Source organism: Erpetoichthys calabaricus, chromosome 3, assembly GCF_900747795.2.
Source record: "Erpetoichthys calabaricus chromosome 3, fErpCal1.3, whole genome shotgun sequence".
In the NCBI taxonomy this organism is placed as follows: domain Eukaryota; kingdom Metazoa; phylum Chordata; class Cladistia; order Polypteriformes; family Polypteridae; genus Erpetoichthys; species Erpetoichthys calabaricus.
Window position 1 is genome coordinate 184,138,559 of NC_041396.2, and position 14,842 is coordinate 184,153,400.

Genomic DNA, 14,842 nt, shown 5'->3' on the forward strand with positions numbered 1-14,842 from the left:
AGCATAACATTCATATGATCAAAAATAATCCAGCATTTTTTTTAATAATTTGAATATCTGTGAGATACAAGCATACATATCAATGTTCTGGTGTTTTAATTTTCTGCAGTACAAGAAGGCCTTCTTCATAATTATACTTTAGAAGTGTAATACAGTTGCTGTATCAGTAGTAAAGCACAATAAACTGTTGTCGGTCTTCTTCCTTTAAGTACCCTCCAACAGCAGAATGCTTCTGTCCTTTTGCTTTTAGCAACTTTGACAGAAACTGCATTGTGCTTCTTCACCTTCAGCTCAACTGCTGCATGTTCACTTTTATCTTATTTTATTTTTATTTTAGCACAAGTAACAAGGGGAAATAAGCGTGTGACACCTTGAGTAGCTAGTATGCTGGAAGAAGGTCACATGATGATGTGTTAAGCAGGATGAATTGGATTCATTTTACACTTTCTGACAAAGTGTGGACTGCACAGTGACACAGCTGACAATATTGACACCTTAGTTTCCTTGTGCCCCGTATCATGTTCTGGCTAAGATGCCTTCTAACCATTTCTGTATTGTCTAAAAAAATCTTCCTTTTTATGTGTTTGCCCTCTCTAAACTGGCGTAAACTGATTGGAGGTGAATGCAGGAGTGGCCATTGGGATTCACAGACAGCTCATTCAAGGTCATTGCTTTTGGGATAAACTTAAGTTTCCCACAACCCTGTATTGAATAAAGCAGATTTGGACAACAGGGTAATTCTTTTGAAGTTTTCGTGAAATAAATGATTTAATCAACACTGCCATTAGTTGTTAAATCTAAACCTTTAGACATTTTAGTAAAGATACTTGGATAAAATAATTGGATAAATCATTGGAAATAGATGGTTGGAAAGACAGATGTTATTTACTATTTTATCACAAAGAATGAAAGTGCCTTTTTTGTACAATTGATAAACAGACAGTTGGGAGGCATCACTCAACGTGCCAGTAGCATTAGCTTCTTTAAGTACAGTATATTGTTCATATTGCACAAAAATGACAGGTAGACAGGTAATATGCTGTAAAACAGATAGATAGATAGATAGATAGATAGATAGATAGATAGATAGATAGATAGATAGATAGATAAGAAAATTTACATTAAGACAGTTAAAATATATAACGATGTATGCACTTCATAAGACTGCCTTCTTCGATTTCTCACATAAACAACTAAACGATTGATTCGAGTCAGTCTACTATAATAATCAGCTAAGCTCCGCTCGGGTCAACGAAGACAATACCTAACCTGTTTACAGATTAAGGGCCCGCCCCCTTCGTCAAAAACACCAATTCTATTGGAGTGTAGCCGATTTAGTTGCTTGACGATTGGCTCAGTTGGCTTTCAATTCGCTGTCTTATCCCGTTAGTTTAGCTGTGAAAGTACCGCAGCTGCGCCATCATCTGTTCAGCACGGTGAGAGAGAGAGCGTGCTAGCGAGTGACTGAGAGCGTAATTGTGGACATTTCCGTTACATATATTAAACACACACACGCGCGCGCGAGGAAAGGAAAAGGATTTTATTTTGCCTTCCTTTTCTAGCAGATGTGTCTGTGAGAAGATATGTAAATACGCCCGGCTTTCCCAGTGCAGGTAAGAGGGGTGTTTTCTTCTCAGTACGCGATAATAACGTATGCTCATTGATTGGAACATTTAAAGGATGCTTTGTTGCTTGAGTGTTGCAGGAATGGGCAAAAGGCAGATGCAAAATCTAGCCTGGGAACGTGGAAGAGGGCCGTCGTGTTTTGTATGGGGAAACGTCCTGTGTCTGACACAAAATAGAGTTAGAGCGATGGAAACGCCGTGTTTGTGTTCGTGACGCTTCAGCTCGAAAACGTGGAATTTGCGTACATCGAGTGTGCTCTTCATCTTAGTGATTATTTGCTGCGGCTGCGATTGTTTCTATTATATAGGGTATATGATGGCAGGCGGCGCTGCTGTGAGGCGTACAACAATCTTAAATTAAAGCGCACAGGAGGTTTGTAAATGATTTAATTGAATGGATGTGCTGAATGTGCGAAACCGGGACAATTGGGTATTATTTGTTAGTTGTCTGCTTTCACTTACCCAACAGGAGTGCAAGAGTGTTTTTTCCTTTGCAGCAGCTTTAGCAATAGACGGGATAGAGAATCTCGGCAGTTGAGAATCCTACTGCGCGTGCGTGCTGTTTTCTTTAATACTGCAATGTATAACTGGTTCTGGTTTTCAGTGATGAGAAGGAAACAAAAATAAAGGTAACCGAAAAAAAAAAACTAGGAGAAATGCATAAATGAAAGTAATTTTCTCACTTAGAAACCTCATTAGACCATTTGTTTATTTGCTTACTTGGTGCTTACACATAGTTGCAGTTCCGTTATTGTGACGTTTTGTTTTTAGGACAGAATTAGTTGGTGTCTGTCCTATTTCACCGTCATTGTATTCAGATTTCTTCACTGGTTAACGGATGAGAAGAAAGTGTTTACATTTATTCCTGGTGTAACTTTAAACGGTACATCCGTGTGCCCTCATAACGTCTTGAGTTTTGGGGGATCCATGGAGCTCGAGGTGTCATTCTTACCACTCTGTTATTTAACGACCCAAGTGCAGACATGAAGTGAAGCCCTAGTTTAATTCAACATGTTGTTACTTAGATTTAAATTATGTGTTCTGTTTCTAGCCCGTTCAAGTATACCCAATAATATTTGTCTTTTGTATTTAGCACTTAAAAAGTATGCTGTATGTTTGATTTTTCTATTAGTCCATTTACCCATCCAATTTCTAAAGGTGCCTTTTCCATTGCTGGTTCACATGACCTTTTTCGTTTTTGCTCTTTACTTTTGTAATTTATAATTATTGTAATTGTACATATTTTTCTAATAATGATGACCATAATGAGCACATACTGTACATGTAAATGTCTCAAGTTAAGTGCTTTGCTTTAGGAGACCTAATTGCTTGCACCTGTGTCAGCTGTTTAATTGTCAGGTTTACATGATGTGATTTTTAAGCACTTTATGGTCAAAATGGCAAAAAGGAAAAACAAATAAGTTATTAGGCTCCTATGTATTTATTTGATCAAACTAATGCACTTTTTGCCAGTGTAAATCAACCTTTCTCATTGGTCTACAGAATGAGTAGCTCAAATAACCTGCCTGGTTAGATAATAAACCCAGTGAAAGCCCGGGATTAGAATCCAAATTCTAATTAAAACCAGTAGTCATCTGGACCAAGGTTAGGAGTCTCCGGCAAAGTGAAGAACAGGATACGTGGGAAATTGTACCACTGTACTCCAGGGAGCATGACTGGAGGTCTTTTATCACCAGCTACCATCAGATGCTAAAACGTATCCACTGGATAGATTATATTTTTCTGTAATCTGATACATTAACTTTAGAGAAATGATGGGAGTTTATTTTATCTTACTGTTTTGTTTTTTGAGTGTTTAGTTTTTATGTATCTTTGCTGTAACACCGCATCCTCCACTTAGGATCAATAAAGATAGGGCAGTGTGATGTAGTGGTTAAGGCTTTGGACTTCAAACCCTGAGGTTGTGGGTTCAAATCCTGAGACTGTGTAACCATGAGCAAGTCACTTGACTGGCCTGCGCTCCAATTGGAAATAAAACAAAAAGAAATGTAACATTGTGTCATAAATGTTGTAAGTCGCCTTAGATAAAAGGTGTCAGCCAAATAAGTTAATGTAATAAAGTATTGGTCGGTCTTTGTCTCTTACCAATATTTACTCCTATTTATCCATCTATGTATTCATTTGTTTCATCTATTTAATACATTTTTGTTCATATCTATCGAAGTATCCATCCTGCCATAGGTCTAAGATAGTGTTTGATTTAGACCACCAGGTTTTAGGCTCAGCTCACACTCTGTTAATCCTGGGTCAAACTACTAAAGCCTTTTTAGTTTTTGTATTTTAAAAATGTTATTTGGAATATATTACACATCTAAAAACTTTTAAATGTTCAAGAAAATTTATTATATGAAAAAAATCAGATGAGATTGCACAGAAAATGCTTGTATGTAGGAGGGTTGTGTAGCCGGCTTATTAAGCCAGGGGTGTTTTCAAGTTAAGTCTTTGTCCCTCCCTGTGGCTTCAGATTTTTGTCCCAACCAACATCTTCTTTTAATTGGACTCCTCTATTAATTGAGCAAGCTGTCATTTTCCAGTTTCTGTGTTTTCTTTTTTACTCCAAAACAGGGCAACTCGTCTCCAGTTCTGGAGGTCACAGTGGGTGCAGGTTTTCATACCAACCAGTTTCATTAGAAGCCAGGCCTAACAGATTGTTAAACTTTGTGTTTAATTATATGGCTTGTTTAGTGCTTTCATTGTTGCAAGACCAATCTTTATCACATTGTAGATTTTCATATGCTAAGAACATCCACATGTTTTGTGGTCCGGAACAGATTTGCACCTCTGGGTCCTTCCCTTCTCTCCTTTTTTATTTCAAAACCTTGTATTAACACTTACTTCATGATGCGTATACACAGGTTTAAACACAGGAAGCACATTAGCTGGAGAGCTGCTGGTTCCTTTGTTATTTGCTCCTCATTATTAACTGATGGCTGGTTAAGAAAACAGGCAGCAATTAAAACCTTAACACAGCTGTTTAAAACTAAAATAGGCAGTTAAGAGTTCAGAATCATAACAAACAAGTTAAATAAAACTAAACCCCAATAACATATTGCTTTAGTAGTAAATAAATGGTTCTAATTCAAACATTTGCTTAAAGCAAAAACCTGCAACCACTGTGGATCTCTGGGACTGAAGTTGAGTACCCCAGTCTAGAAATTACAACTTAAACTGAATGATTACACTATGAGGCAAGCCTTTATGTGTTTTAGATGGTGATGATTTATTTTTATCTTGCTGTTTAATAAATTGGTCTTTCCCAATGTTTCGTTTTTTATCCATTATTTGCTAATAAGTACACAAGTAGATGACATGGAAGTAGCTGGTGCCATTTGCATCTATTTCTCTTTGTTAATAATCAACCATCAATGTTTAGGTACACTTAAGAAAAATATTTTTAAAAAGTGAATTAAAAAAAGTTGAGCATTTAGATAGCTGTAGCTAAAGTTTTTAATTCCTGTAAATTAAGTTTTCTGAATGCAATATATAAGCAGTGAATAAAAAAGACCAGCTAATTAAACAGTGATTTCAGTTAAAGGCAAAAATGACTTGCTTATTGAATTAGTTTGGCGTGAAAGTGTGCAGCCAAAGGAAGCGGGTTCCAGGACTGAAACTAGAAACCCCTGTGTTAGGGTGTTGAACTTTAAACCCATAAGGGTGGTAGTTTAAGCCAAAGCTCAGTTTCACTTAGACAGTGCTTAACCAGTATATGTTCCATGTGTGAAAAATATGTATATTAAAATATTCTGTTTTTCGCAATTTATGAAGCACCATGAAATGTTTCACTATAGCTTCGTGTTATACGTGATAAAGGTTGTTTTGGTTTGAAAATAGGCATTTTTTACTGTATAGCCTTATTATAAACCCATGAGAGACCTTACTTTTTCTAGTTGTGACCAAAACTCCATCATTTACTTTTGCATTTTCTTTCAACAACTAAGCTGCTCACCTCTCTGCTGAAATAGAGGACAAGTTTAATGAAACGCTTTTGTTTCAAGAATCATATTCTTGCTTGTCGCTAGCTTTCGTGTTTATTCAGTAGTACATTCTAACAAATATAATTGCTAGCATTTTTTTTAAATTATCTGTATAGACTTCATACATTTCCTCATACATTTATTGCATGTGTCTGTATAGTGTGATACCTTTTTGATAACATAACATTCTTAATGAATGTTTAGGCACTGGAGCCTCTGCTGACAACACTGGACACAGGGCAGAGACCTACCTTCAATAGGGTACCAGTTATAGCCGATGTGCAGTGCTTGGTAGTAATCTTTTGTTGCTAACTTTTTGTTCAAAAGATGTTAACATTAGATAAAAGAATGCTACACTGAAGATATGCTTAGGGCATTACTGGAGAAAAAGAGATACCGCATCCTGTAGAAGGTCTGACATCCTTGCTTGTAAAAAAAACAAAAAAGCTTTCCACACGTCAACATCCTGTTCACGTCATATCATTAACTTTACTCCCTTCAAATTTATATATAATAAACTAATGGTGTAGCAGTGTGTCTTCAGGCAGATTGTTATAGGAGCCAAAACATTAATAATAACTTATGAGTCAAATGGTAATTGTCACCCAGCTTTTATTTATTTCTCAGCTTTATTGGAAATTTTGACCTTGTATCCTTCAGGTCTATTTAAAATATGCCATCTGCTTTGTAAGGTTTTGCTTACGCTAATCAATTTCCTTTTGTCTCTCCCATAGCTCAAGTGCCTGTTGAAGGACTTTTTTTTTTTTTTTGCCTCCTCAGATTTTATAGCATAAGAGATTCATGCCCAGATGCAAAGAATCTTGAGTCCCAGTAGGTCTGGATTAGAAGTGCTAAAGTAATTCTGACATCAGCTGACTGCAGTGCATGGGAGAAGTCGTTAGTATTTAGGCTTGCGGATGTTTCTTGAAGCACTGCAGTGAAGTAAGGTTGTTTTGTGTAGCACTGCAGCTGACTATTAGAAGAATAGCAGGTATGGTAATTAGGCTTTGGATATGTAGAATACTGAGCAGAAGTGTCAAGTGCTATGACTCGAGAGTACACCACTGCTGTGGCCTTTTGGATTTAATCCTGTAAACCATAGTTCAGTATATGTGGCAATTAGATTTATTTATTTATTTATTTTATTTAAATAACAAATGGTTCTTGCAGGATTTCATTATAGGTGGACCTTTTATTGCAGTCTTTTATTTTTACAATTCATTACTGATCAATGATTTAATGTGAATAGCACTTCTTTATAGTAATCACCAAGCCCACAGTATATTATGTGTTCCATCAGAATACCTCTTTATAGGTGGAAAATTGTATACTTGGAGCTAAAGCAGGCTAAGTGACTTGCTTAGTGTCATACCCTGAACCTCTGGAGAGATATGAAACTGCAGCTTAGTGAGTGAATAGCCATTGTGCTTCCTGCACATTGTATTTTTTTAGGAAAATATTGGCAAGTGAAAGCTGTGTTTACAAACTGAGTTTTTACTTTACAGCATTGTCTTCCTAGAGCTTTCTTTGTGGTATCATGGGAGTGGCAGAGAGCAGCTGTCTAGTTGTGTTAATGTCTATAAAGCTCCAGTTAATTGCCACGTGCCTCAGATGCGTTCCCAAGTGAAAAGGAGAGCCTTCTAAAACAGCCGGAGGGAAGGAGGGAGAGAGAGAGAGAGTTAAGGCCCCACATATACTGAATGTTCCTATGGTTAGTACAAGGAGTTATAAGAATATTATTGATTAATCAAATCGGCCAAACTATTCCAAACCATACATGTGTAGGTTTTCGTCACACATCCCAAAGATGTACATTTTAGGTTGATTGCTGATTCCATATTAGCCCTGTGAATGTGAAGTAGTCCTCCATCCAAGGCAGTTTTCTGCCCTGCTGTTGGGGAAATCAGCACCAGCCCTCATGTGACCCAGAATTTGACTAAGCAGACTTAAGCAAGTTATCTTATGTCTGCCTATAGAGTGATTATGGCTCAGTGGTCAAGTAGTTAATATAAAGAATTACAACACAAAAACCTTGGGTTGAATTCTCAGCCAATTCGTCATGTTGTATACCTTTCTGCTGGTTTCTCAGTAAATTTCCACATTCCAGTGACATACATGCAACACTGAGCTTCACCTTCCTGTAACTGTGCAATAAGAGCATATATATATTTAAGAAACTGATTTGTGAACAGGGTCTGTATTTCCTTTTTGCTTTCATTTTGACTGGTTTTAGTCTTTGTACGAATAAGGTTGGTACTTCATTAGTTTCTCCAAGTATCTCATCTTCTGGTCTTGTTTAGTGAAGGTGTACTGTATGTACCACCAGTGTATTCTACAATATATTTTTTTTTAACCTTACTTGTTACTTTTGGGCATCGTGAAAAGGCACATGGGCAATGAGGGTTGCTGCAAAAATGTGCAGAGTAACTCGTACAGAAATTGAACGCATGAGTTGTTTTGTAGCAGTGATAACCAGTAACATTTATATTGGGCTACTGTTTCACATGGCTGAGTGGGATGTGCAGCACATGCACACTGACCAGTCAGTTTGGTCATGTTAGATTTGAATTCTTGGTCTTATTTGACTTTATAATTATTATAATAAAAAAACTTTCTAAAAAATCTCATACTCCCTAAACCATTTTATTTCTGATTCACTTATACAATTCAATAGTCCCATGAAGAAAGTCTTTATCATAGCCCTTGTTTTATTTTTGTGCCTATTTGCTTTTATCAACAGTGCATAAATCGTCAAGGAGGAGTATTTTGTTAACTGTTGCTTGTTCAAATATACATGTTCTTCATGTTCGTGCACTACTCTGATTTTATATGTTTTGTGATTTAAATTACTGAATAATTGACACCTGGATTATGCGACACAAGCAACTTGAGATTTTTTTTCAGGAATGTTCCAGTACTGTTTGATGTTTTTCAGTATTGGCTTCCCGTTGGTCCCAATGAAGTATCAAAGTTTGTGATCTCTATTTTCCATGAAAACACAATTTTTTTCTGAGATTTAACTACAAATAAAACAAACTAAGTAACAGATACAAATTATAGTTAGGTCCATAAATATTTGGACAGAGACTTTTTTCTAATTTTGGTTCTGTACACTACCACAATGAATTTTAAATGAAACAACTCAGATGCAGTTGAAGTGCAGACTTTCAGCTTTAATTCACTGGGGTGAACAAAACGATTGCATAAAAATGTGAGGCAACTAAAGCATTTTTTTAACAGAATCCCTTCATTTCAGGGGCTCAAAAGTAATTGGACAATTGACTCAAAGGCTATTTCATGGGTAGGTGTGGGCAAGTCCGTCGTTGTGTCATTATCAATTAAGCAGATAAAAGGCTTGGAGTTGATTTGAGGTGTGGTGCTTGCATGTGGAAGATTTTGCTGTGAACAGACAACATGCGGTCAAAGGAGCTCTCCATGCAGGTGAACGAAGCCATCCTTAAGCTGCGAAAACAGAAAAAACCCATCCGAGAAATTGCTACAATATTACGAGTGGCAAAATCTACAGTTTGGTACATCCTGAGAAAGAAAGCAAGCACTGGTGAACTCAGCAATGCAAAAAGACCTGGACGTCCACGGAAGACAACAGTGGTAGATGATCGCAGAATCATTTCCATGGTGAAGAGAAACCCCTTCACAATAGCCAACCAAGTGAACAACACTCTCCAGGGGATAGGCATATCGATGTCCAAGTCTACCATAAAGAGAAGACTGCATGAAAGTAAATACAGAGGGTACACTGCAAGGTGCAAGCCACTCATAAGCCTCAAGAATAGAAAGGCTAGATTGGACTTTGCTAAAGAACATCTAAAAAAGCCAGCACAGTTCTGGAAAAACATTCTTTGGACAGATAAAACCAAGATCAACCTCTACCAGAATGATGGCAAGAAAAAAGTATGGAGAAGGCGTGGAACAGCTCATTATCCAAAGCATACCACATCATCTGTAAAACACGGTGGAGGCAGTGTGATGGCTTGGGCTTGCATGGCTGCCAGTGGCACTGGGACACTAGTGTTTATTGATGATGTGACACAGGACAGAAGCAGCCGAATGAATTCTGAGGTGTTCAGGGACATACTGTCTGCTTAAATCCAGCTAAATGCAGTCAAATTGATTGGGCGGCGTTTTATGATACAGATGGACAATGACCCAAAACATACAGCCGAAGCAACCCAGGAGTTTATTAAAGCAAACAAGTGGAAAATTCTTGAATGGCCAAGTCAGTCACCTGATCTTAACCCAACTGAGCATGCATTTCACTTGTTGAAGACTAAACTTCAGACAGAAAGGCCCACAAACAAACAGCAACTGAAAGCCGCTGCAGTAAAGGCCTGGCAGAGCATTAAAAAGGAGGAAACCCAGCATCTGGTGATGTCCATGAGTTCAAGACTTCAGGCTATCATTGCCAGCAGAGGGTTTTCAACCAAGTATTAGAAATGAACATTTTATTTCCATTTATTTAATTTGTCCAATTACTTTTGAGCCCCTGAAATGAAGGGATTGTGTTCAAAAAAATGCTTTAGCTGCCTCACATTTTTATGCAATCGTTTTGTTCACCCCACTGAATTAAAGCTGAAAGTCTGCACTTCAACTGCATCTGAGTGGTTTCATTTAAAATTCATTGTAGTAATGTATAGAACCAAAATTAGAAAAAAGTTGTCGCTGTCCAAATATTTATGGACCTAACTGTATATATTTTTTTTCCTTTAAAGCAGTGATGTTGGTGCTGGTTGTTATGAGCAGACTGAAGTACTGAATTTGGTCAAGATACACTGGATCAGTGGAACTAAAGCAACAAAAGGAAATGATAGAACTAGTGTTATAGCAAACAGACAAAATGTTAGGTGGAGGTTGTTTATGTTCACCGTGATTTTTATTTTGGAAAAAAAAAAAATACAAACTCATTACACAGATCCAGACAGCATAGATACAGAGTGCAAAATTATTAATGGTTGTCAAATATTTATCGAGACTTACTTTTCTAGTACTAACAATGAAAGCTGACCTAGTAGTATAAAAGTTGTGAGACAAAAGGTAATTGTCACTCATTGTAGGCAAGACTGGGTACTGTGAGTCTAGGTTTCTTATAAAAGTGTTCAACTTGCCATCCAGCAGTTTTCAGGGATCTGTGGTAAGAGGATCACTATGGAGTATTGTGGGTAGAAGTAACAGTACTACTTTTCACTGGGGCTAAATTCTCAAGGCTAGTCATTTTAAGTTATAAGTTTAAGAGTTAAAAAGAGAAGTATACACATGAGCACATGTTTATGATAAAGATACTGTGGATTTGTTCTGATGTATTCAATACGTAAAATGGAATGCAATAAGCTTTTGACCCAAGCAAGGCTGTGGAGTTGGTAGATAAATCTTTCGACTCCGACTCTGACTTCAACTCCTCTGTTTTTAATATGCTGATGTATTTTCCATGTTGATTGAAGGAAGGCAACATACACATCATTTAACCATAGAACTACTGGATAGGAAGCTGACTCTCTACCGTATTGGCCAGTTTAAACAAAGGACAAGAACCCCTGGACACACATCGGGCCATAGCACACACCTACAGTACACCTACTTCATTACACTTGTTTACACTCAAATGAACTTGTTAAATGCATTTTATCTGAAATAAAATGAGAACACTTTTTGTAATGTACCATAATCCAGATTACAATATGTGAATGTCAGGTTGTATAATAGCTCAGATGAACTTCACACTAGTAGTAACACAGCTATGCAATGGGCTTTATTCTTACATCAGAGAATTACTTAATTATGACTATTGTTTGTGAAATGGGACATTTGAACTTTTTGCTGACTCCGACCCCGATTCCAGGTACCCAAAATTGTCTCAGACTCCGACTCCATAGCCCTGGATCCAAGATACACAAACGTGACCGAAATAGAAACAAATCCTGAATGGACAGAGAGTCCAGTACACAGTCATCCAAACTCAGTCATGTTAGGACAATTTAGTGTCTGCACTAACATGCGCATGTTTGGGGTGTTGGAAAAAATTTTGATTACCAGAATGTTCCCACTGCCATAGACCAGGACTTGGATTTGAAGCCAGACTTGAAGCTATGAGGCTGCAGTGATAAATTATTTTTTCACCCCTTAAAGGTATACAGATACGACTTGAAGAGTCAATACAAACTTTGTTTCGCCATTTTCCTTTTCCTAAAAGTGTAAGAAGATGTAAAAGATGAACATAAAAAATTAAAGGTTAACAGCATAGAGTAGTGTACAACAGTGATCCTAAATACTGTAAACCACAACTGTCCCTCTTACCTATTTAAATACCAGTGCTAAAGTGTCTCATTTGGACTCGAAGCGGTGAAATCTATTTTTTTTTTTTTTTTGTCATAATTTCAGTTTTGTTAGTAGTATTTCCTGGATTTAGTGGTTTGCACAGTTCAAGGTCTAGATCCATGTTTTGATTGCTTCCTGCATTATTTGCACAATGGTCTTGTATGTTGTCCTTGTCTGCACTATATATTATTTGAATCCCCTAGTTTGCTTTGACTTGGCACACTCCCACCTCTCCACTTTAGTTCTGTGGTCATTTCCGGACTTGCCATTGCACATCCTGTACACTCATATAGGAGCCAATGTCACATAAAGTGACAAAATAGAACTTTATTTTTTCTTCAGGGAATTTTGCTTTTTTTATAGAAGCTCATTAAATAAGTAAATAAATAAATTCACCCACACTATGGTCTGAACACACACCAGAATAACTAAAATGGAAAAAAAAATTAAAAACAAAGAAAAACACTCTGACTTGGTGGTTACAGTCACAATGAGGCATTGGTATAAAGGAGCCCTGGTAATGTTTATTGACGAGACTTGTGCTGAAAGATTCGTTGGCTGGAAGTACTTGGTGTTAGTGTGTCATAGAAATAGGATTTGCAGAAATGTTTATACAGTGGCTCTCAGTTTTGTTTTAATTCTCTTTTGCTACTACTTCTAGGGGGAGTAGAGTGTGTTCTATAGCTGAGCCTTTTTGGGCCCCTCTTGAAGGGGTGTTACCAGCCTAGGCACGCTAGAGCATAGAATATTGCACTGGTCACATCCTACGTTAAAAGAAGCCAGCTCTGCCCTTCTCATCTATAGTTTCTGTGTTATGAGACCAGTTTAGCTTGTCACTGATGTCGACCCCCAACTACTTGTAGGAGCACACCATCTCTAAATCCACTCTCTGAATAGTGTCTGGACGTAGAGGCTCTTTAGTATGGCAAAAGTCTATAACCAATTGCTTGATTTTGCTTATGTTAAGCTGCAGACAATGCTTTCTGCACCAATAAGCAAGGTTTCCACCTGACATTTATACTTCTTATTGATACACCCCATACGTACAGAGTAATCTGAGAATTTCTACTAGTGACATGACCTGGTGATAGATATATTTATAGTCTGAGGTGTACTGTGGTATAAATTTAACTTTAAACAAAGGAACATCCTCTAACAAGACAAGTCAGTAATCAGGCAGGATAGAAGCTGTTCATGGTATCTTTTAATTACACCTCAGCAAAATGCCTTAGAGGGAGCATTCTTCAAAAGCTGTCTGTTACCGCATGGTCAGAGAAACAGAGTAGAGGTTCATTTTATAAACTATTGAATTTACATACAGTGTCAATCAATGCATACATTTACTCTGGTTGGTTTGTTGGTTTACACCCAAATGACTTATATAAAATAAAAGTCTATTATATTCTGGTTGTCCTGCGGTGGGTTGGCACCCTGCCCAGGATTGGTTCCTGCCTTGTGCCCTGTGTTGGCTGGGATTGGCTCCAGCAGAACCCCGTGACCCTGTGTTCGGATTCAGCGGGTTGGAAAATGGATGGATGGATGGATATATTCTGGTTATTCTTATATCTTTGAGTTGAGTCACCACCCTTTAAGTTTCTGTGCATATAACAACTGTCCATTCTTGTTGTTTTACAGGGCATTGGTTGATTTCTTAGGTCTCTTTCAGTACATTTTGTTGTTCACTTGACCTTTATCTGGTTTCCCGATATGCCTGCAAAGGTTTCTGACATTTATTAACCCTTTGTTATTTCTTTAAGATGAAAGCGGTTACCCTAAAATAATTCTTCCACAGTATAGAGTGAAGATAAAAGGAGATGGGACCGTTCCTTGTGGTGTCATATCAGTGACACAGTCCTTGAGTCTCTCAAAGCTGGACTGATAGTCCATTATCCAGGACACCATAGGCTCATCCACCTGCATATATCTGAGCTTACCCCTTAACATGAATGGCTGGATGGTATTTTAGACATTGGAGAAATCAAAAACATAATCATCACAGTGCTGCCAGCTTTGTCCAGATGTGAATAAGCTGTCTGGATCAGATAGATAATTGCCTATTGAACAAAGATTGGAGTGGAGGATACAAACTGCAGTGGGTACATGTCTTTTACCACAAGAGACTCCAATAGTCCAGGACCAGCCTGTCAAAGGTCTTCATGATATGAGACGCAAGTGCCATTGGTCTGTAGTCATTAGGTGAAGAGGTGCTTGCCTTCTTTGGAACAGGAACAACACATGCTGTTTTCCACTGAAGCGAAAACCTTATGGAACCTTAGGAACAGACTGAACAGGTGATGGTGGATATAACTAAGTTCCTTGGCATAGGCCTTAAGAACTTGAGGACTGACTCCAACTGGTGCTGTTGCTTTTACCGTGTATAGCTTCTTCAGTTGTTTTCAGTTATGGACAGACCATGATGGTCAGAGGTGGACTCACCATTGGTCATTAGTTTGACGTGTGTGGGAAACTTTATTTACAATATATACAGCACAGTGAACACACACAACCCAGTGCCGCAGCAGCAATCACCCTAAAGTCCAGGCCCTCAACAATGCTTTTCTCCTCTCCTGACCGCCTCCACTCTTCTCCTCTCCAAGACTCCGTCTTTCTCCACTCCCGACTCCAGCCATCGAATGGAGGGAGGTGGCCCCTTTTAAGCTCACCCGGACATGCTCAAGGTGCTTCCCGATCAGCTTCTCCTGGCCCATCCTGGTGTGGCGGAAGTACTGGTTGCGCACCCGGAAGCACTCCGGGTGTCCTTGGTCTTCTTCCCCCCCAGCACTTCCGCCTGGTGGTGACCACGGGCCTCTATAAGTTTGAACTTCCAAGCTCTGTTCCCGTGGTCCCCATACCATCCAGGGCGGCTGCCCTCTCTTGATCCGGAGGAGGCGT

At 38.3% G+C, this 14,842-nt stretch overlaps 1 protein-coding gene across 3 annotated transcripts in view; it reads left to right on the top strand.

The window, feature by feature from the left end:
• Positions 1 to 1,401: 1,401 nt before the first annotated feature.
• Positions 1,402 to 14,842, top strand: part of fynb (FYN proto-oncogene, Src family tyrosine kinase b) — a 250,779-nt gene continuing 237,338 nt past the window's right edge. For all 3 annotated transcript variants that reach the window (XM_028797588.2, XM_028797589.2, XM_051925244.1), the window contains exon 1: positions 1,402 to 1,613. The gene's annotated coding sequence lies outside the window, so the exon portion shown is untranslated. The remainder of the gene's footprint in view (positions 1,614 to 14,842) is intronic.